Below are 27171 nucleotides of genomic sequence, written 5' to 3'. Positions count from 1 at the left end.
CCTCTATAACATCAATTTCGTCGCCAAAACTAAATAATATTTTATTTTAATTGTTTTTCGAGATGAAATATTTCGTCACCAAATAGATTTTAGTGACGAAAGTTTTCCTCACCAACGATATGGATTAAGGTGACAAAAGAATTCCTCACTAAAATGAGCAGAAAAGAAAATTCTTCAATGACAAAAAATATTTTGTCACCAAATATTTCAAGACGAAATATTCGGCAAATCTGACGAAATTATTTGTTTGGTATTATATCATTAGTGACAAAATTATTTGTCATGTTTTTTGAAAACTAATAGTGACATTTTTTTATTTCGTCACTAATAAAAATTAAAAAATTTGAAAATGGGGTACTATTTTCTTCCGAATTTTTTTCTTTTCAGTAATAATTCCCTGCGCATTTCAATAACCTGTTCAATAAAATATCTATTACAAATCAATACCAAAATCTATTCATTTTCATAAACATCACAATCGAATTTCAACACTATCCACAAAAATACAATATGAACTGCATGCGGATTATAAACATGTCTCTTAATATCCACAAAAAAATGTCTACTAATATCCACAAAACTATAATATCAACCGCATGCGGATTACCAAACACATCTCCTAATATCCAACAAAAAACATGTCTACTAATATCAACAAAAATAAAATATCAAGGGCGGATTACCCAACATGCCCTGTAATACCAACAAAAATAGAAAATTTACAATGCAACCAAAATATATGTACGGTAATATGAACAAAAACACAAAATGAGCTACTCTCCGCCCTCCAAATTACCAAACATGTCCATATCAAATCTCGAATCTGCAAAAAAATAAAACACACACACAAAAAAAAAAAAAATGCAAGTTAGACAATTATTATCTTATCCATAAAATATACAGCTTAACATGCATTTTTTGAATTAGTTTTCAAATCGGGATTCCGGTGCAAGTTCTGTAAGTTTCCACAACTTACATTGGTCTCTCCCGACGTGTTTGAGGTGTTCCCCGGGCCGTCCCGTGGCTATTGCACAATTTTGGCCCCCGAAGGTCTATTTTCAAGCTTAAGTGTGAAAAAGTGCAATTTTGGACTTAGTTTTCAAACCAGGAGTCCCGTGCTAGTTCCGTAAGTTTTCACAACTCACATTGGTCCCTCTCGAGGTGTTTGAGGTGTTCGCTAGGCCGTGTCATGGCTGCTGCACGATTTTGGTCTCCGATGGCCTATTTTCAAGCTTAAGTGTAAAAAAGTGCATTTTTGGAATTAGTTTTCAAACCGGGAGTCCCGTGCTAGTTCCGTAAGTTTTCACAACTCACATTGGTCCCTCCCGAGGTGTTTGAGGTGTTCCTCGGGCCGTCTCGTGGATGTTGCATGATTTTGGTCTCCGGTGGCCTATTTTCAAGCTTAAGTGTGAAAAAGTGCCTTTTTCGACTTAGTTTTCAAATCGGGAGTCCCGTGCTAGTTCCGTAAGTTTGCACAACTCACATTGGTCCCTCCCGAGGTGTTTGACATGTTCCCTGGGCCGTCTCGTGGCTGTTGCACGATTTTGGCCTCCGATGGCCTAGTTTCAAGCTTAAGCGTTGCAAAAGTTCATTTTTTTACTTAGTTTCATGCCTACATGTTGGAATAGTGCAAATTTCAAAGTAGTTTCCTAATTGGGAGCCACGTGCATATTTCAGTGTTTGTGATGTTTCTCGGGCTTTTACATGAATAGTTCACTATCTTAGTTAAAGAAGAAATTTCTACTAAATTAACATAGAACCATAATATACTAACCAAGAAGCTTGTCCATCAGAATCTGAACTTTCCCCACTCTCAAAATTTCCCGTGATACCTTTCTGCCTCAAACACTCTATGATACTTTGTATCTTCTTGCTTTGTTTCTTCTCTGACTCTTCAAACCTTGCAATTTGTTCATTTTGTTGTGCTATTTGCAGCTCGAGGCGTTGAACATAGTCACTATTTTCAGCAGGTGCAACAGTTGTATTCACAGAAGAAGAAGGCCTCATGCCGAGTCCTTTCACATAACCTGGCCTTGGATGGAACACCTTGACTGACAACTCCTCTGGGGTCAAGGGGATCGCACTAGTTTGCGAGAGGTGTTCTGCTTGCGTCTATATCATGTTGTCTTATTAATTTGAAATAAATCAAACAAGTATTAGTTATTCTACCCTACACAGAAAAATAAATAATATTATCAAAATTAAAAGGCATTGCCTTGTACATACATAATTAACTTGGCTCTCCGATGAAATCCATTCACGCGTGTCTAAATTGTAGTGCATAGACTTGTAAAATTCTGCTAAATCGGGCACTTTGCCATTTGCAATTATCTGCTTCATTTGTTTGTCAATGTTATTTCAATGATTTAAATAACAAAGCCTACTAATCCAATAAAATAAATTCGTAGAACGCACCGAGCTGTGTAGCCTGACCAAGATTGATTTTGATCCACATCGATGTTTTGTTTTCATTTCCATCCTATTATTCACATTAGCTAGTGATTGTTCCGACACAATTGAAACACCAATACAAACAAGAAAAGATAACATTAGTAAGAAAAACTTAATTTTTGACAATTAACATATATAAAACATTTTACCTTGAATTCTTTACTATTCCACTTGTCAATTAGAGATGTCTACTGATTGAGAGTAACTCTTGTAGGTGGGTGGCTTCTCGCGTAATCCTCCCCTCTTGCATCCTTAAGTTGCTTGTATTGTTTGTGCAACTTATAGGTGAAACCACTCAATCGTCGACCAAACTGTGTGTCTAAAGCCTTTGCTACATCAGTCCGATTGCCTTGTAGATCAAACTGATCCTGCAAAATGAAAAAAAATTAAAATTACAAAGAAACAAAGCCTAAACATGAAAAGAGTTTGTCAATAATTACCGCTAAGTGTTGGATCATCGGCTCCTTATTAGCAACATTCACCTTCTTCCACCTACGAACGCTCAGGTTTGGTAACTGCATTCGAACCTCTATACCAATCTTGGAGACTAGCTTGGAGGCATTGTCTCCTACTGGTGCACGAAACTGTTCAGGTATAGGAACTAACATCTTCCCATCCTTCTCGACAATGTGATGGGCCTGTATGCCACGTGTGGGACCACGACCACGTCTGTCATGTGATGCTGTAAGGATATAATATTAATTGAGTTAGTGTAGACACCCCATTTTTGACCGTCCTTAAGACTTGGACGTCATCGTTTGAACACTCGATGATTACCCTTGTTTGTGTTCGTCTCGAGTTCTCGGAGGTTTCGGCTACGCGCCTTACCTCAAGACCTCTCGACTTGTTTGTTTTGTGTTTGGTTTTGCATCAAACACTTGTTGTTTTGCTTTTGAGGGTGGGAAATAGCTTGTAGGCCATCCCCACACCTCACTGGCCATGGCTTGAGGCCACCGGCCTTGTTTCCTTGCCACCGGCCATTGGTGATGGCCGGTCGGCACTATTGATGGTCGGTCGACATTGTGTTTGGTCGGCCGGCCACTGATTTTGGTTAATCGGCCACTTTTTCTAGTTGAGACCTTTTCTTGAGGGGGGTTTGAACCTTTTGAACCCTTAGTTTTAGCTTCTTGAGGAAGCTTGAACCTTTCGAACCCTTAGTTTTAGCTTCTTGGAAAAGCTTGAACCTTTTGAACCTTTGTTCTAGCTTCTCCAAGAAGCTTGAACCCTCTTCTCCAAGCTTCTCCAAGAAGCTTGAACCTTTCTAAGCTTCCAAGAGAAGCTTGCACCTTTTGCACCTTTTCCCCAAGCTTCTCCAAGAAGCTTGAACCCTTCTAAGCTTCCAAGAGAAGCTTGCACCTTTTACACCTTTGTTTTAGCTTCTCCAAGAAGCTTAATCCTTTTGTTCTAAGCTTCTTGAAGAAGCTTGGCCCCTTTACCTTAGCTTCCCTTAGAAGCTTGCCCCCTTTGACCCTTTTGCCTTAGCTTCTCCAAGAAGCTTAGGCCTTTTGCCTTGCGCTATAAATAGAGGGTCTCTCCTCCCATTTCAAGGGTTAAAAAATCTGATATATAAGATATATATATCACTCTCTCTCTATATCTCCCTCTCTCTCTACATTTGGGTATGTTAGAGGGTTCAAAAGGGTCTTGTTCTTGGCCTATTGCACACCACTTCATAGCCACACACTTCCATCATCACTTGGAGGTTTTTAGAGCTTGTTTTTAGAGGTTGAGGGGTGCATTTTTGGGTCTAAAGGCTGCTGGTTCTTGCTGGTCTTCAAGGGTAACACTTCTTACCCTCTTTATTCCCCATTTTTGCACACACTTTTAGCTTTACTTGCAAGCATATTTGGGCTTTGTCATAAACTGAAAAAAGTCTTATTTTGAGCTCCTTTTGAAGTTTTTTTCAAGATCACTTTTGTGTTTGGGGTCGTTTACCCCCTCTTAGGCCTTGTTTGGCCCCATTTGTGCTATTTTTGGTGAGCTTCGGGGCCACCTTGTTCGGGCCTCCTCACCACTGAAGGAGAGGGCCATCCCCTCTCCTTGTTGTCTTCAAAATGTGCCATTTTAGCCTCATGTGTGAGCACCATTCTTGAGTTCATGTTGGCCATGTCTTAAGTGTTATTTGTGCTCATTTTTCCATGATATAGCACTATTTCTACTTGGTTTAGACACACCATGCATGCCTTGCATACTTGTCTTGTAATGCCATGAATTTGCCTTAACATGTTTTAGGCTTTGACCCTTTTTCTAGCATAATTTTGGCCAAGCTTTATGAAGCTTTTATACATATTTTAGTATGCTTTAGCTCTGTTTTCAGTTGCTTTGGTCATGCTCAACATGTTTCGTATGGTCTCTTTGCATTCTAGCTTGTTAGCTTTGGGTGTGTGGGTTACTAGCATGCTTTACTTAGCTTGTTCTCATGATTTGGCATTATTGGAGACCATATTTCAGTCCATGTTCCATGTTTGCATACTTGCATTTTCCATCCCTTTCATGCTTTGAAGAGTTGATGGCTTATGCTCTATGTTTAGGCCCTTGTGCATGCATGCTTGTGTGTGTGTTTTCATGCTTTTGTTGCATCATTTTGGCCACTGTTTTGGGCCTACTTGAGGGCTGTCCACTTTGGTTCAAGACCATCCTAGCATGTTGTTGCATGCTTGCCTTGTATGTTGTTGCATATTTGGCCTTGTTCCATGTTTGTTACATTGCATTTTGCATGTTTGACACATTGCACATTTGCATGCTTAGCTTGCATACTTAGGTTGCATAGCATTGCATGCATCCCATGCCTCTTGAATTGATTATGATAGAGGTTGGGGCCCATTATTTGTTTTGTGCATTTCATTCCATATTGAAATTGCACACTTTGGCTTCTTTGGGCCATCATGCATTGAAATGCGTGATTGGTGGTCCGAGGGTCGAGTATCATGCTCCCTTGAGTCTTAAACATGATAGGGAGGGTGGTGGTGCAAACATTGCTTTAAAAATACTTTGCCATGCCTTGTCTGTCCTCTGCTGCTGTCAAAACAGGTTTCTGCAGGAAGCTTTGACCGGCCGACCATCTATACTGCTGACCGACCAAATATTTGTGGCGAGAGCTCCATAATTGGTCGATGACCAACTCCCTTTGGCCGGTGGTGATTTCCCTTGGTCGGTGGTGTTCCACAGTGTCCATGGAGTGTACCTTGGAACTTGTGCAAATTTTAGAGGAGCAGAGCAGGGAAAACAGAGGCAGCTTGTGCATGGCGACGGATTTCCGAGCAAACCCGAGCACGCATGCTTCGGACCCTCTTCCCGAGGCTGTTTATTGCTTTCTACTAGTTAGGTGGTCTGTAATAATTAATTAGTTTGTAGGTTAATTAATTTGTATATTCTTTCGGACCCTCCGAGTGAGGGCAATTGTGTAATAAGTGTGCGTGAGTGTGTGTATGTCTTCCAATCCCACGTCTTTCTTCCATTTTATTTACTAGCTTTCGATGGTTAGTTTAGGGCATGTTTCAATTAGCATACTTATAATAGCATACGTGCATTCATACATTTGTCTTGCATGCACCGGGCTTGGCGCATCATAGTAATTGCGTTCGTGTTTCAATTCCAAATTGAATACGTGTTAGTTGTAGCATTTCGCATGTCGTTTTAGAATAGTCGAGCCTATTGTATTCGCATTCCTGCATGTGTTGCATTAGTCATTTCTGTGTAGTTAGGATCATGCATGGATTTCTAACATAGCTTTTGTTTTGGCTTGGAGTACTCGGTAAGCTTTTACGCTTTAGCACCCTTGCATGCGTGTGAATGTTGCCATGACAGCATGATTATCATGAGACTATTTGCTTATGTGATATAAATGCTTGAATACCTATGGATGGAGGTTGAATTATTTGAATTGGAATAATGCATTAAAACCGTGAGTTTTAAGCTCACTTGATAATGGCAAAAACCATCTTTTCTAAAGCCCACTTGAGGGTGGCAAAACCTGCATTTTAGCCTACTTACGAGTAGCAAACTACTTTAAAAAACAAACACGAAATGTTTTGTTCTAACTCAGGCGATTCAGTCTATACTTGTATGCTGTGCGCATCACATAGTAAATCTAGGCTAATAACCGGAATAAGAACGCATAATGTTTTCAAAACAAGATATCATGATTAGTAGAGGCCGATCTTCGGATCGGGCGAGAGGGGTTGCTCATAGCTGACCTTCCCCAATCGTACCCAAGTTCCCGAGGCAAGGCAACTCTGGTGATGACGGACACGTGGCCTTAGGCAAATGAGTCAGGGTTTCCTAAATTCTCCCAAAATAAAATATTTAGGTGGTGACTTTGTATCTGGCAAAAGCAGTCCATGTTTGGCACTTCTTTACAAAAATCTGTTTTTCAAAACGATTTGCCGGATTTGGACTCTTTGGTTCAGATTAAGAACCGTGACAATTTGAGAGTCCGAACTGTAGTGAGCCCAAATGAACAGAACGGGACCCATCCTCCCGGGGCGTTCGGGGACGTCTACAGTTTCTGGCGACTCTGCTGGAGAGAATGAGAACTTGACTCAAACGCATGATATCCTGTTTTGATTGCAGTTATGTGTTTCTTTGCATTGCATGTGCATTGGTGCGCCTAGGACACCGTGTTTGCCATCTGCTATTCCTGAGTGGTTTGCCAGAGGCTTGCCTTGTCAAGGCATGACCATAAGGTTGACCGGTTGCGGGCTCTGCCAGTATGGGAACACAAACCCTAATTTTTACTGGGGAACCCTTTTTGACCATTCGACCTAGTGCATATCGAAATCCGTAGTGACCATTCCAAAACTAGGACAGGTTGCTTACCCGATGTTAGGTTGTTTGAAACCGCCGCGTGCATAGTGAAACCCTAGCTCCTAACAAAATAGGACAGGGAAACCCTACCCCAACATAGGGGTGTCTTGGCTCTCATTTGTTTGCTATGTGCTTTTAGAGTGTATCTCTACAGGGAATGAGCATAACAGTTTGCAAGTCTGAGTAACAGGCCTGCGGGCATCACTATCAATATTTGGGGAATCAGTTTTACCTGAGGGTATCAGTTTACAGGCAGAATTTTGGGCAGAATTCTGTAGGGGGGCACAGTTATTCAGCTTTGCTCATATGGGTTATGGTGAAATCAAGCTGAGATGCTCTCTGTTTTCCCTTTTGCTAGGTAGTCCTGGAACCATAGCTTTAGAAGGCTCCGATATCCCCCGAGGTTCTTCGGACTTGTGCAGATAGACTTTCTCAGGTCAAAGATTCAATTCAAGGGCAATCAGTGTTCCTTTGCCAGAGGTAAGGTAAAAAGGCCAGTCAGGCACAGATCATCAATTTAACAGTCTTCGGATCAGCAGTCATTATCCATCTCACCTGTGTACGGTCGGGTTGAGATATCTGCTTTTACCACAGAGACAGATATACTGATAGATCAGTTAGATAAGAGCAGAACATGGCAGGAATAAAGGAAATGATGCGTCAACTCCAAGAGAGCATGAAAACCATGCATCAGGATGCTGCTCATCAAGTAGAATTTGCCAAACAACAGGCTAAGATCATGGCTCAACAGGCAGACTTAATTGCCGGCTGCAGCAGCAAACAGGAGCATCTGCTTCACATCAGGCTCCTCCCCCACCCAGAGTTCCAACACTCGGGGAGACAGCAAATGTCCAGGAACATACGGACATTCCGACAGGGGCACCTCTGCCCCCGATCCTACCCCAGCTATCTAAAGCACCGATCAACCCGCCAGATTCACCCTTTGAGTTCGAATTAGACCCTACAGCGCTGAAGGTGAGCAAGCTGGAAAAGATGTTCAAGAAATCTCAGGGAGTAAAGTCCATTCCAGACATTGAAGACGGATACACCGACTCAGCCGTGACGCTGTCAGATCGGTTTAAGATGCAACAAATTGATCGTTTTGACGGATTTGGGGATCCCATGGTGCATCTACGGTTGTTCTCAGATATACTAAGGCCGATGGGCCTCACCAGGTTACAGAAGCTTTCTTTGTTCAGCCGGACCCTGTCGGGTATAGCGGCCATCTGATACGCAAAACTGGAAGACTCCGTCAAAAGGAACTAGGAGGAGATGGTCGAGGCTTTCGTCGATCAATACTCCTACAATACACAAATCGAGATTACAACCCGTGATCTCGAGACGACTAGGCAGGAGCCAAAGGGGGGTTTCTCCGATTTTGTAACCCGGTGGAGGGCCAAGGCCTCAATGATGACCATTAGGCCAACCGACAAAGATCAGATTCGGATGGTTGTGTGCAACCTCCAACCCAAGCTCATGCAAAAGATGATCGTTCTCCCTTCCCCACCTTTTCAGATTTGCATGAGATGGGAGTACAGATTGAGGATGCATTAAAACAGGGCCTGATTGACAATGATAGAGAGCAGCCTAGGACGGCATTTTCCCGTAGTTCGAATGCGACCACCAGTGGTGATACAGCTGCGAGATCTTCTGAAGTTGGAATGATCACCACCAAAATAGCCACCCCCTTTGTTGGTACATCCAATCCAAACCCCCGAACCTCAGACTATTTACCCTGGAGCAAGAGGATTTTCACCTCGCTTTATATGCCTTTGTCTAAAGCTCTGGGGGTCCTACTCAGGAAAGGACATATGAAACCGTTAGAACAACGGCCTCTACCTGATCCTCTCCCTCCAAAGCATGACCCGACTAAGTACTATGCTTTTCATCAACAGACCGGTCATGACACCGATAGTTGCGTCCATCTCCTCCACGAGATACAAAATCTGATTGACAACGAGGTCATTCCCGCACCAGGTCCTGCAAAGTCTATCGACACTTAATCAGTGAACTTGTGGAGAATAATGTGATGTGATCAAGGGATGAACCACCTACGGGCGGCGCTCAGTTTACTCCGGATGTGGCGTATGGCACGTACTGTTTTGAGCATTTTGCGAATGCTAGTTTTTGTGCTTTCTGACTTGGGTATTGGGTCAGTTTTGTCGTTTTGTATTGAGTCAGTCTTTTCATACTGAGTCAGTCGGGTCTGTCTTGTTGTATCGAGTCAGTCTTGTTTTGTTAGAGTCGGGTGATTTCGAGGGTGTTACCTCGGACATCACTTGCTTGTTTTGTGTTTGTCTTTTTTGCTTTCTTTTGAGTCTGTTTCTGCCTTGGAGCCAGTTACGCCAACAGATCTGAATGGAACAGCAGTGATTTTCACACTCTTGTGTTTGCTTCTGCTGTGTGCCAGTTGTGCCAGAAATTCTAAATAAGATGGCAGTATTTGACTAGAAGCTGTGTCTTTTCTATGCCTTGAATTCATTGCATCGACCTAATTTTTCCAAAACTTTTTTCGAAACATTGTGATAAAAACGAAGAGGAAGGAATTCCTCGGGTTTTGCAAAATTTGATCAATTGAGAGAAAGAGAGGCATGCTAAGCCCTTAATGATCGAGATCATGCTTGTTAATGTGAGTACTGAGAAGGATCCTGACTTGATCCATATTGGTTCCATATTGTATTCAGTGCGAGCGATTTGTCGCTTTCTTAAAAGATTTCAAAAAAATGTTTTGCGCGATCCTGCGAAGACCTGTGTGGAATCGCTTTTGAGATTGTGCAGCCTAGGATCATTCTCAGCCTCAAGACTCGGCCCCTCATTGTCAAACCTTGGACTTAAATTCAGAATGTTTAATGGTCAACTACAACGTGATGCCTGTGTGGCCAGATTCAAAGCAGCCCTCGAACAAGAGGCAAGAAAGTTAGATCAAGAAGACCAGATGTCATCAAAAGAAGCTTGCAAAGCTAGATCAGAAGCACCCTGGAACTAGGGGCAAAGAATTTCAAATGTGCTCGAAGAGCCGAAGATGGATCATTCCACAAATCAAAGAGGGTTGGCAAGAATGCCAAACCCCAGAGGGAGGAAAGAAGAAAGTATTGCTGAAGAAAAACTAAGTTCCGATCCACAACACTAGGGGCAAATTCAGTCCCCCATTGGATGGACTCCTGCATCGTCAGCGAACATCAGCCATTCTCCTGGATTCGGATGACTTCAGGATCTCAAAACCATTTGACATGGACAAAGCTACACTTTTACCCTTGAGAGGCTCGCTGGGCCGAAAACCCGGAAGGGCGACCCAGGCAAAAGTTAGAGCAAGAAAAAAAAAACAAAAAAAAAAGAAAAAGAAAAATGAAGAAAATGAAAAGAAAAGATGAAAAAGAAAAAACAAGAGAAATGAAAATAATTGAAAAGAAAATAAGAACAAAGCTCGCAAGGTTGAAAACCTAGAAAGGGCGGCCTTGGCAAAAGTTAGAGCGCAAAAGGAGAGGTTAATACCCGAGTGTGCCTTACCCCTGAACTACGTAAGGCTTGATTCCCATGTTTGGGATACGTAGGCAACTTCATCCTGAAGTCCAGCCACAAACACCTCCAAAATTGATTGTGTCCATGTGATGGTTCTGGTCATCTTTGCCTTCTCTGTATCCGAGAATTTGGTTGTGTTCGTCACTCTGAGGACTGACTACAATGCGCTGCGGTGCCATTCAAACAAGGGGCAACTTTTCGTTGCCATTCAATGCGCTGTGGTGCCGTTCAAACAAGGGGCAACTTTCTGTTGCCATGCAGCTCTTTTCAAGCAAGGGGCAATTTTCCTCCAGATCCGAGGTTGTGCATCTCAAGAGTAGGTTCCGTGCTTGTTGAGCATTGGCCGTTTGCAAAATTAGTTTTTGAGAATTTTTACTGAGGTTGACTAATTTTCTCGAAAATTATTTCATTTTTTTCCAAAACTGAACCTTTTTCTTGGACCCAAAAAAGGAAATTTTCAGTGCTCATAACCTAACTTGCATGATTTAAATCAGAAAGTTGAACAAGCATGTTAATCAAACTCTTAGACTGATCAAAATTGTTTTAGTAGAAAGCCAAAAACAAAAAATGGTCAAAATGATGAAATAGGGGCACAGTTGAGTCAGGTGTTCTGTCTTTTCCCCGTTGTCAACATACTTGCCCGAAAGGGCACTATACTTGCCAGAAAGGGCACTCTATCGGTCGGAAAAGGGCACCACTGAAGCTGACCGCAAAAAGGCAGAAAGCTCTCACATCCTCCACGCAACGAGGTATCAAGCCAAGTGCGAAGCACGAACTGGAATGGAGCAAGGTATTCCACTCCCTAATTTGGACAGATCTGATCATGTCCAAACTCCCCAGCAAAGCATCGTCAACCGATGTCAGTTGCAGATATGTTACACACCCAGTTATAGCACATCCCTTCTGTGGAAGAAACTCACTGTTGTGAACAAGAAGAAGAATCAAACGGAATGCTAGGGGCAAGACCCCGTAACTTTCCATTTATCCATCAACCACCCAGGGGAGGGATAAAAAAATGAGAGATTGAAGAATAGAGAGATGTGCGTTGAGAGAAAAAGTGAGAAAAGGGATTTTTCAGAAAACTAGAGATTGAGTGCCAAGTGATGTGAGAATCACAAGTGAGAAAGGGTGGGAAACAATACCCGGTGAAACAGGCTCCTTGTGCACGTCTGAGTGTCGTGTCTTTTGTTTTGTTTGTCTGAAATCTTGTTTTGAGTCGTTCCGAGCGTGTCTCATTGTGCTTAGGTTATTTTACCTTTGTTTTCCATTTTTGAGTCGTTTTGGCTGTGGTCAGTTGTAGGCTCAATACCCGGTCGAGAACTCATTCTCAATTTCAAAAATGAATCGTTTTGTGCTCAGAGTGCTGTGTCATTCTCCACATTTGTGCAAAACAAGATTTGTTCTTTCATAAAAACCGCAGGGTTCAACCCAGGTCATGTGAGAACAGTAAAACCAGGACCTATCTGAAGCTATATAGGTTCCAGACTGCAAAGCAAAAGAAAAGAGGGAAAATCGGAGCATCTAAGTTTGTTTCAAATTCCATGATTGTATTCTGGATGCACCTCCTCAGGCCTTGTTAATGCTACCGAAGTATGAGTGCGCCTCTACCTCAAGTGTAAGCCTGCTTCAAGTCAAAATGGCAGTCCAAACAGCACCCGAGGGTTTCACATGCAGATGTTATCTCTCGCCAATATAGTCAGGGTGTCCCCTTTTGAGCTGAGCGGGTTGCCAAGTCTTTCGAGAGGTAAATCAGAGGCACCAGAGTACATATTTGATGCTCCTCTATTGCATAGAATGTGAACTTTCATATACACTTCTGTTGCATGCGTGCCGCGCATCATTATGATTCATGCATAGGATATGCTTGCTTTCGATTCCGCATAGAATATGCTTTGCTTTCAATGTTGCATAGAATATGCCTGTCTTATGCACGGAATATGTCTTCAATATTGCATCAAATATGCTTTCCATGATTGCATAGAAAATGGCCCCATACTTGCATAGAAAATGCATCTTATCGCACTTCTTTTGTGCACCTCACTCGCACTGTCTTGTGTACCTGTATTGCATTGTTTTGTACATCTCTAACATGCGCTGTCACGCACGTTCTAGTTGCATTGTTATGCACACTTCACTTGCATTGTTATGCATGGTTCTAGTTGCATTGTTATGCACACTTCACTTGCGTTGTTACGCACATTCTACTCACATTGTTATGCACCCTTTCAATTGCATTGTTTTGCATGCTCCTTCATTTTGAAACACCGGGATACATCCCTATGTTTCTCCCTCTATGGTTAAGAGCAATTGGAATACGTTCCGGTGCTTGAACCACTCTGAAACACCAGGATATGTCCCTATGTTTCTCCTTCCTTTTCCGAAACACCGGGATACGTCCCTATGTTTCTCCTTCCTTTCTGAAACACTGGGATACGTCCCTATGTTTCTCCTTCGTCCCTAACCACTGGGATACGTCCCTAAACACCGGGATACATCCCTATCTTTCTATCTTTTCGAAACACCGGGATACGTCCCTATTTTTCTATCTTTCCGAAACACCGGGATACGTCCCTATGTTTCTCATTCCTTCCGAAACACCGGGATACGTCCCTATGTTTCTCCTTCCTTCCGAAACTCCGAGATACGTCCCTATGTTTCTCCTTCGTTTCAAAACACCGGGATACGTCTCTATGTTTCTCTCTCCTTCCGAAACACCGGGATACGTCCCTACGTTTCCCTTCTTTCCGAAACACTGGGATACGTCACTGAAACACTAGGATATGTCCCTATGTTTCTCCCTCTTTGGTTAAGAGCATTTGGAATACGTTCCGGTGCTTGAACCACTTTGAAACACTGGGATATGTCCCTATGTTTCTCCCTCTTTGGTTAAGAGCATTTGGAATACGTCCGGTGCTTGAACCACTCTGAAACACTGGGATATGTCCCTATGTTTCTCCCTCTTTGGTTAAGAGCATTTGGAATACATTCCAGTGCTTGAACCACTCTGAAACACTAGGATATGTCCCTATGTTTCTCCCTCTTTGGTTAAGAGCATTTGGAACACGTTCCGGTGCTTGAACCACTCTAAAACACTGGAATATGTCCCTGTGTTTCTCCCTCCTTGGTTAAGAGCATTTGGACTACGTTCCAATGCTTATAGCTTTCCGAAACACCGGGATATGTCCCTATGTTTTTTGCATGATCATAAGTTATGCTCGGCTTTGTGTATTGTCTTGCATTTTGCCCCTGCCCTCGGGCGCATATCTTTGTCTGCTGCTTCTATGCTTTGTCTAAGTCTTCGGCCTTGTCAAAACTGAGTCGTCTCTGGGCTTTGACATTCACTCCCGTCATTTTTATGACTTTCGAGTTCTGTCAAAGAGGGGCAATTGTAGACACCCCATTTTTGACCGTCTTTAAGACTTGGACGTCATCGTTTGAACACTCGATGATTACCCTTGTTTGTGTTCGTCTCGAGTTCTCGGAGGTTTCGGCTACGCGCCTTACCTCAAGACCTCTCGACTTGTTTGTTTTGTGTTTGGTTTTGCATCAAACACTTGTTGTTTTGCTTCTGAGGGTGAGAAATAGCTTGTAGGCCATCCCCACACCTCACCGGCCATGGCTTGAGGTCACCGGCCTTGTTTCCTTGCCACTGGCCATTGGTGATGGCCGGTCGGCACTATTGATGGTCGATCGGCATTGTGTTTGGTCGGCCGGCCACTGATTTTGGTCAATCGGCCACTTTTTCTGGCCGAGACCTTTTCTTGAGGGGGGTTTAAACCTTTTGAACCCTTGGTTTTAGCTTCTTGAGGAAGCTTGAACCTTTCAAACCCTTGATTTTAGCTTCTTGGGGAAGCTTAAACCTTTTGAACCTTTGTTCTAGCTTCTCCAAGAAGCTTGAACCCTTCCAAGCTTCCAAGAGAAGCTTGCACCTTTTGCACCTTTGTTTTAGCTTCTCCAAGAAGCTTGAACCCTTGTCTAGCTTCTCCAAGAAGCTTAACCCTTTTGTTCTAAGCTTCTTGAAGAAGCTTGGCCCCTTTACCTTAGCTTCCCTTAGAAACTTGCCCCCTTTGACCCTTTTGCCTTAGCTTCGCCAAGAAGCTTAGGCCTTTTGCCTTGCTCTATAAATAGAGGGCCTCTCCTCCCATTTCAAGGGTTGAAAAATCTGATATATAAGATATATATCACTCTTTCTCTATATCTCCCTCTCTCTCTACATTTGGGTGTGTTAGAGGGTTCAAAAAGGTCTTGTTCTTGGCCTATTGCACACAACTTCATAGCCACACACTTCCATCATCACTTGGAAGTTCTTGGAAGTTCTTGGAACTTGTTTTTAGAGGTTGAGGGTTGCATTTTTGGGTCTAAAGGCTGCTGGTTCTTGCTGGTCTTCAAGGGTAACACTTCTTACCCTCTTTATTCCCCGTTTTTGCACACACTTTTAGCCTTACTTGCAAGGATATTTGGGCTTTGTCATAAACTGAAAAAAATCTTATTTTGAGCTCCTTTTGAAGTTTTTTTCAAGATCACTTTTGTGTTTGGGGTCGTTTACCCCCTCTTAGGCCTTGTTTGGCCCCATTTGTGCTATTTTTGGTGAGCTTCGGGACCACCTTGTTCGGGCCTCCTCACCACTGAAATCTTGAGGGATTTCAGTGGTGAGGATGGCGTCTTAAGGTCCTAAGAAGGAGAGGGCCATCCCCTCTCCTTGTTGTCTTCAAAATGTGCCATTTTAGCCTCATGTGTGAGCACCATTCTTGAGTTCATGTTGGCCATGTCTTAAGTGTTATTTGTGCTTATTTTGCCATGATATAGCACTATTTCTACTTGGTTTAGACACACCATGCATGCCTTGTATACTTGTCTTGTAATGCCATGAATTTGCCTTAACATGCTTTAGGCTTTGACCCTTGTTCTAGCATGATTTTGGCCAAGCTTTATGAAGCTTTTATACATGTTTTAGTATGCTTTAGCTCTGTTTTCAGTTGCTTTGGTCATGCTCAACATGTTTCGTATGGTCTCTTTGCATTCTAGCTTGTTAGCTTTGGGTGTGTGGGTCACTAGCATGCTTTACTTGGCTTGTTCTCATGATTTGGCATTATTGGAGACCATATATCAGTCCATGTTCCATGTTTGCACACTTGCATTTTCCATCCCTTTCATGCTTTGAAGAGTTGATGGCTTATGCTCTATGTTTAGGCCCTTGTGCATGCATGCTTGTGTGTGTGTTTTCATGCTTTTGTTGCATCATTTTGGCCACTGTTTTGGGCCTACATGAGGGCTGTCCACTTCAGTTCAAGACCATCCTAGCATGTTGTTGCATGCTTGCCTTGTATGTTGTTGCATATTTGGCCTTGTTCCATGTTTGTTACATTGCATTTTGCCTGTTTGACCCATTGCACATTTGCATGCTTAGCTTGTATACTTAGGTTGCCTAGCATTGCATGCATCTCATGCCTCTTGAATTGATTATGATAGAGGTTGGGGCCCATTATTTGTTTTGTGCATTTCATTCCATATTGAAATTGCACACTTTGGCTTCTTTGGGCCATCATGCATTGAAATGCGTGATTGGTGGTCCGAGGGTCAAGTATGATGCTCCCTTGAGTCTTTAACATGATAGGGAGGGTGGTGGTGCAAACATTGCTTTAAAAATACTTTGCCATGCCTTGTCTGTCCTCTGTTGCTGTCAAAACAGGTTTCTGCAGGAAGCTTTGGCCGGCCGACCATCTATACTGCCGACCGACCAAATATTTGTGGCCGAGAGCTCCATAATTGGTCGATGACCAACTCCCTTTGGTCGGTGATGATTCCCCTTGGTCAGTGGTGTTCCACAGTGTCCATGGAGTGTACCTTGGAACTTGTGCAAATTTTAGAGGAGCAGAGCAGGGAAAACAGAGGCAGCTTGTGCATAGCGACGGATTTCCGAGCAACCCGAGCACGCATGCATCGGACCCTCTTCCCGAGGTTGTTTATTGCTTTCTACTAGTTAGGTGGTCTGTAATAATTAATTAGTTTGTAGGTTAATTAATTTGTATATTCTTTCGGACCCTCCGAGTGAGGGCAATTGTGTAATAAGTGTGCGTGAGTGTGTGTATGTCTTCCAATCCCATGTCTTTCTTCCATTTTATTTACTAGCTTTCGATGGTTAGTTTAGGGCATGTTTCAATTAGCATACTTATAATAGCATGCGTGCATTCATACATTTGTCTTGCATGCACCGAGCTCGGCGCATCATACTAACTGCGTTCGTGTTTCAATTCCAAATTGAATACGTGTTAGTTGTAGCATTTCGCATGTCATTTTAGAATAGTCGAGCCTATTGTATTCGCATTCCTGCATGTGTTGCATTAGCCATTTCTGTGTAGTTAGGATCATGCATGGATTTCTAACATAGCTTTTGTTTTGGCTTGGAGTACTCGGTAAGCTTTTACGCTTTAGCACCCTTGCATGCGTGTGAATGCTACCATGACAACATGATTACCATGAGGCTATTTGCTTATGTGATATAACTGCTTGAATACCTGTGGATGGAGGTTGAATTACCTGAATTGGAATAATGCATTAAAACCGTGAGTTTTAAGCCCACTTGATAGTGGCAAAAACCATTTTTCTAAAGCCCACTTGAGGGTGGCAAAACCTGCATTTTAGCCTACTTACGAGTAGCAAACTACTTTAAAAAACAAACACGAAATGTTTTGTTCTAACTCAGGCGATTCAGTCTATACTTGTATGCTGTGCGCATCACATAGTAAATCTAGGCTAATAACCAGAATAAGAACGCATAATGTTTTCAAAACAAGATATCATGATTAGTAGAGGCCGATCTTCGGATCGGGCGAGAAGGGGTGCTCATAGCTGTCCTTCCCCAATCGTACCCAAGTTCCCGAGGCAAGGCAACTCTGGTGATGACGGACACGTGGCCTTAGGCAAATGAGTCAGGGTTTCCTAAATTCTCCCAAAATAAAATATTTAGGTGGCGACTCTGTATCTGGAAAAGCAGTCCATGTTTGACACTTCTTTACAAAAATTTGTTTTTCAAAACGGTTTACCGGATTTGGACTTTTTGGTTCAGATTAAGAACCGTGACAATTTGAGAGTCCGAACTGTAGTGAGCCCAAATGAACAGAACGGGACCCATCCTCCCGGGGCGTTCGGGGACGTCTACAGTTAGTAAGTAAACAAATGCAAGTTAAACCTTAAAAACAACTTTGCAAACTCACCAACGATTGTAGATGCAGTCACCTTATCCTCGAGTTGCACATTATGAGGTGGTAAGGGTTCGGTACCGACCTCCTCACTTGGGGGATCCATCATTTCCTCTGGGGTGGGAGTTAATGGCCTTGAATGAGACCGTAAATGGAGTCCTCGTGCCATCTGTTGTTTTTGAAAGAACATAATCAAACAGTAAAAACGATATTTAAAACAGTTAAAATATATTTTAAAAAAGATATGTGAAGAAGAAATGTAAATAGTAAAAGACATGTTCACACACAAATATAAAATAATGTGTATAATACCTCGCTGTCAAAGGAACCCAATGACTCATCATCATTGTCATCCTCACTCTCTGAAGGGTTATACTCAACACCATTATCTACCTCAACCCTAATCCCTTTTCCCTTGCAGTTGCACATTTGGGCTGAACCGCACTCCCTAAAGAATTTGTAATATTCTTCACTCCAAGTTTGTTCATTACCTCACAGTTCTCCTTGATTCGCTTATTTCTTTGTTTCTCGTATTCTGTTAGCTTCTAAGTTCTCAAATCACCTGGTTTCAGCCATTGTTTTTTTGCCTTGGACCATTTTCTACAACTATATAACATAATTCAACTTTAATTGAAAATATAGACAATGTCATCATGCACCATTACATAAAAGAAGAAAAAGAAAGTAACATACACATACAAAATAAAAATTACATTAATTAATAACATCTGTTCGAAAATAAAGTGATATACTAAAAATTACATATCATAATCCATATCAACATCAGGAATGTTATGTTCTTCATCTCCTTCATCATCTCTATTCTCTTCCATTATCGCATCTAATGACCCTACTTCCGAAATAACATTGAATTCAACATCATCCCTACAGTATCGGACAATTGGGTTAATGTCAATTGGAACAACATCAGTAATGTTTTCTTGTTGGAACACATCATTATTTTCTAAAGGATCCAATAATTCTCCATCACTAGTGTCTAAAACATCAAAGACACCCCTATGTTGCACCCTTTGTACGACATTCCAAGGTTCACCCAATTTGGTATCATTCAGATAGAAGACTTGCTTAGCTTGACTAGGTAGGATAAATGGGTCAAATTGGTACCACCGACTTGTGACGTCAATGCTTGTGCAATATGTATCAAATCGTATTGTTCTGTTTCTACCAGTGTTACCAGTGTTGTACCATTCACACTGGAACAAAACAACCTTTTTACCACATATGTAATCAAATTCCAAAACCTTGCACAAGTGACCGTAGAAGTCATGCAATTTTCCTTCATGATCCCCGTGTGTAAGCACACCACTATTCTGACTCGTACGACGGTTGTCTAGATCTCGAGTATGGAATCGGCTGCTATTGATTATGCAACCTGAGTACTCTTTCACTAGCAAATTAGGACCATTTGCTAATGACCACAATTCATCAGTTGCCTCTGATGACTCTTCTATTCTCAATCTATTTATCTACAATTACATGTAACAAGCAATAAGTAAATAATTATGAATGATGACATTTTATAAAACTTTAATTTTGTTTAAGTTGTAAATGTCGAAAACTTATAAATGTTTTACCCTTTCTTTGAACCACTTGGGAAATTCTTGTCGTTGTATGTGGGTTATGTCATGTCCAGCTTGAGTTTGTAATAGATTTTTGTGTTCCCTACTCAAAAAAAAAAAAAAAAAAAAAAAGTGATTACTACGTAGTTCCGCAAATAAAAAAGCTAAGCATAAACATAATTCAATGAAACACATACTCCAAATACTTTTCAATCTCTGGGCTATTGTACAACACAGTACAACACAAACCAATGAGCAATATCATGAATTTCTTGAGACATTTCAGCATCTCGTGTGATTAGACCAATTGGACGTGCAGTTTCTGTGAATACTGTCAACCCTTATTGCCGTTCATCGCGATCTTCATTCTGTTCTGGTCGATTATGCACAATTTCAATCGCATCAACATACATTGAACAAAAAGTAATGCACTCTTTGACAATGTAAGCCTCGACAATTGAACCTTCTAGTCGAGCTCGGTTGGTCTCATATTTTTTTAATGCTCGAAGAAACCTTCAAGAGAGAACGAATTAGGAGTATAATTACATATGCAACACACTTACGCAAATCTCATTTACAAGTATAAGTGTAAAAAATACCTTTTAATTGGGTACATCCATCGATATTGTACGGGTCGTCCAAGAATAGCCTCACGAGGCAAATGAACAGCCAAGTGGATCATCACATCGAAGAAGGCTGGAGTAAAGATCTTTTCAAGCTTGCATAAAATGTGTATTATATGTTCCTCTAATTTCTCCAGTTCGCTCCGCCTTAGTGTCCTAGAGCATAGGTCTTGGAAGAAATTGCCTAACTAAAAAAGTGTTGTGCTAATTTCTTTATCCATGTAACCACGAATCCAATGGGAAGAATTCTTTGTATCAGTACATGGTAGTCGTGGCTTTTTAGGCCTGTTAGTCTACCATTTCTTGCATTCACTGATTTGGATATGTTTGCCGCATACCCATCTGGGTACTTGACAGTTTTTAAAAATTCAAAGAAACCATCCCTCTCTGCAGGTGTCAATGAAAAGATTGCTCGAGGCTTGACATATGATCCATCGGGTCGTTGTGTTAGCTATAGCTCTTTCCTTATACCCATATCTTCCAAGTCCAACTGTGCCTTGTCTATGTCCTTGTTCTTTCCATCAATGCCTAACATAGTTCCGAAAACATTTTCACTAAAAATTTTCTCCACATGCATGACATCAATGTTGTATCGAAGTTTTCGCTTCTTTCAATAGGCTAACTCATACAAGATGCTTACCTTTGTCCAATTAGGTGCTTGACGGGCCTTTTTCAATTACTTGGATGCTTTCCATATATGACACCTGTCACGTTGTCCAACTGGTCTTGTATCTTTTCCGCCGTCAACTCCAAAGATCTCTTCCGTTTCTCAATCTTACCATTGTAAGCCTTACTCTTTTGCCTTTCTGGGTGGTCCTCAGGCAAGTAACATCGATGGTTAGTGTACCCCATCTTACTTCTCAGAGATTCAAAATACGGTTCATCATTGCAAGCGTAACAAGAATAATGACCCTTTGTTCTCCACCCAGATATGTCACCAAATGCAGGCCAATCATGTATTGTCCACAACAAAGTTGCATGCATTCGAAAAGTCTCATTGGTGGAGGCGTCGTAAGTCAATGCACCATTTGTCCATAAATCATTCAACTCATCCACCAATGGTCACATGTAGACGTCAATATCAATCCCTGGTTGCGATTAGGAATAAGTAATGACATCAAACAAAATGGATCCTTCATAACCAACCAAGGTGGCAAGTTGTATGGAATGAGTATGACGGGCCACAAATTGTAAAAGTTGTTCATGTTCCCAAAAGGGTTAAACCCATCAACGGTCAACCCTAGCCTCACATTTTGAGGCTCCAAGGAAAACTCGGGATGTTGTGCATCAAATTCCTTCCACTCATCACTGTCAGCGGGATGCCTCAATATCTCGTCGTCCACTCATTTGTCTTTGTACCATCTCATGTCCTCAGCCCTCTTCCTTGACATGTATAATCTTTTCAACCTTGGTGTCAAAGGAAAGTACTGCAATACTTTATGAGGGATCTTTTTACCCCTTCCACGATTGATCTTGTATCTAGATGTCTTACAAGTCGGACATTTATCTAGTGCTGCATTCTCCTTCCAAAATAATACACAATCATTTATGCAAGCATGAATGAGCTCATATGACAAGCCTAAGTCACGTAGTATTTTCTTAGCTTCATAAGTTGACTTTGGAACCAAATTTTCTTTCGGTAAAAGTCTACTTAAAAACTCTAACATCATATCAACTGACTTATTGCTCCAATGATTTCTTACCTTCATATTAAGCACCTCAATCACAAACTTCAACAAAGTATAATTTGTAAAATTCGGGAACATTTCACGCTTGGCATCAGTTAACAAATGATCAAAAGTTCTCACTTTCTCCCCTTGGGTTGTATCAGTTGATTCCCCTCTTATTCAATCTTCCACTAAGGCTTCAATACCATCTACAATTTCATCACCATCAAGTCGCATCTCATCATCATGGTAAGCCTCGTTTGAAACACGGGGTTCCCTGTGCTGGTGCCATATAGTGTAAGTTTGCATAATCTCATATTGGAGCAAATGAATTTCCACATTTTGAAGATTTTGTTTACAAACATTCACACACTTTATACATGGGCACAACAGATTACCATTCTGGTCTATAACCCCCATTGCAAATTGAAGAAATAACTTGACCCCATCATTATACGGTTTACTCATCCTTCCATCAGCCGTCCTACCTAGGGCAATCCAACTTTTATCCATGTCTGATCACAAATGAAAGATTAGGAACAATATAGTATAATGTAGACTTGTGTATTTATGAACTAATTAAATTGAAAAATTCAATAAGGACTTCACCAAATATATGTCCAGATCTTTAATGAAGATTCTTATACAAGTTCTAATGTTATATGCAAGTAAGGAATAAAAACTAACAAAAATGGTCATTATTGATTTTAACATTCTAACACCACCATTCTAACACCATTCCTACTGCAGTACAAAAGCAAAATGCTCCACCATTATAACACCAAAATACTCCACCAGCAGAACTCCCACACTGAAGGCTACTGATGTTGCACCTACTAACCTAGGCCCCTTCTAACCAGAACAAAAATCCCACAAAAACAAAACCAAAAATGACAACCACTTCTGAACATAACATTCTAACAAAAGTTTTTAGTATACCTCATGTGATGTTTAATTATAACTTCTTCTCTTTTTTTTTAAAGTTACGATCCTTATAGTGTTGAGTTATGTTATTTGTTATAATCAAATTTACAAATGACATAATTTCCATATGATATATATCCTCCTTTTATAGGTAATGATTAAGAGTATGACTAATATGCCTATCTTCATACAAAGCCATCTTACCTAAAATTAATTAGGGCAAAATATTTCTTTTATGGCATTTGACATTAAATTATGTGGACTTATCTTTAGAGGGGCGTGTAAATGAATAATCCCTTCCTCATGATGAATAATCCCTTCCTCATGGTGACGATCCCATGATTTCAACCATGATTATATAATTTCCTTCCTCATTATGGCGATCCCACGATTTAAACCATAATTATATAATTATGTTACCACTTGTTGAATTGAGTTCTACAATCTTGCTTCAAACCATTTGGTGTTAGACATACGACTTCACTTCATCTTTAATAATATTTAACATTGCAACACATTTTGATTTTCAATACAAGTACTTCGCAAGCAATGTGGGTATAAAATAAACATCAAACACCAGTCACAAGAATTATGCAAAATGGTTCAAACCATTCATAGTTGATAAAAAAGGCAACATCAAACACTCCATTGATATGACAACATATATCTGACAATGTACAAAAGCCACAAATTGTTCTGTTCCCATCCTCAAAGCTGAAAAAATAGAGCTCGCGATGGATGAAAACAATGGAGGAGATCACAAAACTGTCTCCTTCCAAGCTGAACATCAACAACTAAACACAACTAAAAACATACTAGCTAGTGCAAGAGCATACTTGATACTACCTAAACATAACATTACTACTACTACTACTATAGAGACCAAAGAGGCATGGCCTCTAATACATGTAATGAACTGCCAGCAGATGGGATTGAAATTGAAGTCAAAAGGCTGAGTGGGATTGAAGAATAGTTGTATGGCAAAAGAAGCAACTATAGAAAAATCATAGGTTGTATATATATATTTTATATGTAAAAAAATCTGCAACTAGTGAGAGGGAAACTGAGGAATGAAAGATGGGGATCAACCGAAAAAGAAAAAATTGAGAAGTGGTGAAATCGGTTGCTGAAGTTATATATATATATATATATTTTATATGTATACAGAGCATATACATCAGATAAAGAAAATATTAGACAGATGGAGCATTGAGAGAGAGAGAGAGAGAGAGAGAGAGAGAGAGAGACTAACAGTGGTGGTGGTTCTTCGATCGGCACAGCAGCGGTGGTGAGGGAAGGAGGGGCTAACGATTGGCAGCAAGGGAAGGAGAAACCAACGGCGGTGGTGAGGAAAGGCTGTCGGCGGTGGTGATGAAAGGCTGTCGGCGGTGAGTCAATGAAATGGTAGCAGCGGCGGTGAGGGAACTCTGTGTGTGAATGAGTATAAGGTGTGTGTGTGTGTGAAATCAGGTTTGATGGAGAAATTATTGTGTGTGTTTGAGAAGAAGAAGAACTGATTGCGCCAAAACATTTTTATTTCCCCCCTAAAATATTTAGTGACTAAATTATTTATTGGTGACAAAATTATTTCTTCACCAAAGATAAAAATATTGGCCACAAAAATAGTTTTGTCACTAAATGATATTAAAATATTAAAATTTATTGGTGACAAAAATATATTCGTTATTAATAATTTTATAATTGGTGACCAATTTTTTTGTCACCAAAAGTCTCAAAATTTTGGCACCCTCCAAAAAAATTAGCAGGAAAATCTTTGGTGACAAAAAAAATATAAATAATGACGAAAAATAATTTTGTCACCTAATTTTTTTATTATGATTTATATTGGTGACGAAACTTTATTTTTGTCTCTAAAAATGGTACATTTGGAGACGAAATATTATTTTCGTCATTAAAAGATATGTATTTTGTGACAAATTTTTTTTCCGTCATTAGTTTTCGTCTCTAAAGACTATTTTTGTTATAGTGCTGGTACATACAAGTACGTTGTTGAGGGTAACTTCTTTCCCTAATGTCATCTTCAATATCACTTTTTCTTGTCCAGCCACAGTAGAAGTAGAAAAATTTCCCATGAAAAGTTGTTCACCATTTGCAGTCTCATTGTAGGTAGTGAACATCTTCTTGTCCGCACAAATATGACGAGTTGCCCCAGTGTCAACCCACCATTCTTTGGGATTTCCAACCAAATTAGCCTTAGACACCACAGCAGAGAGGTTGATGTCATTTACCCCGTTAGAGATGTAATCTAATTCTGTCACATTGGCTTGATTGGTGGTCTTCTTGCTTGTACTTCCTCGATCCTTCTTAGGGCGACGACAATCAGAAGCTCGATGTCCAGTCTTGCCACAGTTATATCACTTTCCTTTGAACTTCTTATTGTCGTTGTTGTCGCCTTGTTTAGGACCATCTCCAGTAAACTTCCTCCTTTTGTTATGTGATTTTTGCACTTGTTCAACCACATTAGCCTTGGACTCAATGGGATTTTTACCATTCCTCTTTTCAGCCTTCCGGTTATCTTCCTCAATTCTCAGTCTTACAATAAGTTCATCCATGGTCATCTCTTTACGTTTGTGTTTTAAATAATTTTTGAAATGTTTCCAAGCTGGTGGTAACTTTTCTACTAAAGCAGCGACTTGGAAAGACTTGCTAAGAGACATACCTTCAGAATGAATATCATGTAAAATTAATTGAAAATTTTAAACTTGAGAAATTACCATTTGGGAGTTTACCATAACGAAGTCTAGAAATTTACCGATAACAAATTTCTTTGTGCCGGCATCCTCTGTTTTGTATTTTTTCTCCAAAGAATCTCACAATTCTTTTGCTGTTTTCAAAGGGCTGTAAACATTATACAGCGTGTTGTCAAGGCCATTGAGGATGTAGTTTCTGCACAGAAAATCAGAATGTTTCCATGCGTCTATAGCGGCAACAACTTGTCGATCACTTTCATCCTCTCTAAGTACTGGAGCCTCTTTACGAAGAAACCAGGCCAAATTTAGAGTTGTAAGATAGAACAACATTTTCTGCTATCATCTCTTAAACTCAGTGCCATTAAATTTTTTTGGTTTTTCTCCATGATTTATTGGAACTTGAACATGGTTCTCGATAAGGACCGGAGTCATTGTAACGATCGGATTTGGAGTACTACTTTCAGCAGCCATAATATCTGATTACAAAAATCAGAAAAAACCAAAAAACAAATTAATTTTCTAGTTACTAAAACCATAAAATAAATTATAATACAAAATAATTTTATTTTCCTTGTTACTAAAACTAGAAAAATAAAATACCACAATAATTTTTCTGTAACACAAATTAATGTTCTGCAATTGTTAATGACACCAGTATATTATTACTAGTTGTCAAAGAAAATAAACAGTATATTACTACTATTTGTATTTTTCAACCAGAATATCACTATGTGAAAGCATAGAAAATTAAATACAATGAAGACTCCAATATATATATATGTCTTAAGATTGTTGGACAATCTTCATTGTATTTAAAAAATAAATTATGTTTGTGTACTTAACAACAAACGGAATACAGAATAAATAAAAGAAAGGAGAGAGATAGTTTGATTACGAAAATCAAACCATAATATAAAATGAATAAATAAAATGGATTTTTTTATTTTGTTACAAAAATAAAATCAAAATTTGAAACAGGAAAAATAATAAAAAAGAAAAGTAAATTAATTACTTACCAAATTAATTTGTTGAGCAAATTTTCTGATCAAGTCCAGTGTTTAGCACAGTATCCTTAAGACAGATTCGTCTTCTCCATGGTGCTTTCAGAATGTGGACGTCTATCTCTCAGGATAAAATGATCAACAACGAATAATTGTAGCACTACAAATTATTCGCACAACGAACACACTTTGTGTATACACTCTTTCTCACAGAAAAATTAATTACACTTTTTCTCACAGAAAATTAATGTAATTAAAACAGCAAATTGCAGAGATGAATGGCAGCAGAGAAGAACAAAAATTGGAGTAAGAAATCCAAATGAGGGACTGCCTTTATGTAGGAAAATTCGTTGCTATATGGTTTGAATTAAACAAGTGCAAAACTTGTTTGAACAGGTATATTACCTGTTCAGTTTGAATGAACAGATACAAATCTGTTGGGTTCAAATTTTGAATAGATAAAAACCATATTGAACAGATTTGAATCTATACAGAAATTCGAAAGAAGTGAGAAAACAAATTTGAATTTTTCCCACCAAAATTTGAAATTAAAACTATGGACATATTTTATTTTATCAAAAAATAAAATTTAATTCAAATGTTTTTTACCCAAAAAAAAGTATTGGGCCGGACAAGCCTAACCCAACCCAACCTCACACTACGCACCCGCGCCCAAGCCCAGCCCGCCCG

The 27171-nt window shown here is 40.2% G+C and overlaps 2 long non-coding RNA genes across 2 annotated transcripts; both read right to left on the bottom strand.

The window, feature by feature from the left end:
* Positions 1-442: 442 nt before the first annotated feature.
* On the bottom strand, positions 443-8826 carry LOC145797283 (uncharacterized). The gene is made up of 6 exons (XR_014338607.1): positions 2892-8826; positions 2601-2819; positions 2416-2495; positions 2227-2331; positions 1775-2126; positions 443-823 (listed from the first exon to the last, which is right to left on the bottom strand). It is a non-coding gene; the product is annotated as an uncharacterized LOC145797283 (long non-coding RNA).
* Positions 8827-23161: 14335 nt separating this feature from the next.
* On the bottom strand, positions 23162-27123 carry LOC145796736 (uncharacterized). Its single transcript, XR_014337231.1, has 3 exons — positions 26497-27123; positions 25543-25956; positions 23162-25449 (listed from the first exon to the last, which is right to left on the bottom strand). It is a non-coding gene; the product is annotated as an uncharacterized LOC145796736 (long non-coding RNA).
* Between the last annotated feature and the right edge of the window lie 48 nt (positions 27124-27171).

The sequence above is a fragment of the Camellia sinensis genome, chromosome 8 (genome assembly GCF_055761805.1).
Source record: "Camellia sinensis isolate YWXY chromosome 8, ASM5576180v1, whole genome shotgun sequence".
Classification (NCBI taxonomy): Eukaryota; Viridiplantae; Streptophyta; class Magnoliopsida; order Ericales; family Theaceae; genus Camellia; species Camellia sinensis.
Note: the sequence above shows the minus strand (reverse complement) of the source record. Positions and strands in the feature narration are given on the sequence as shown.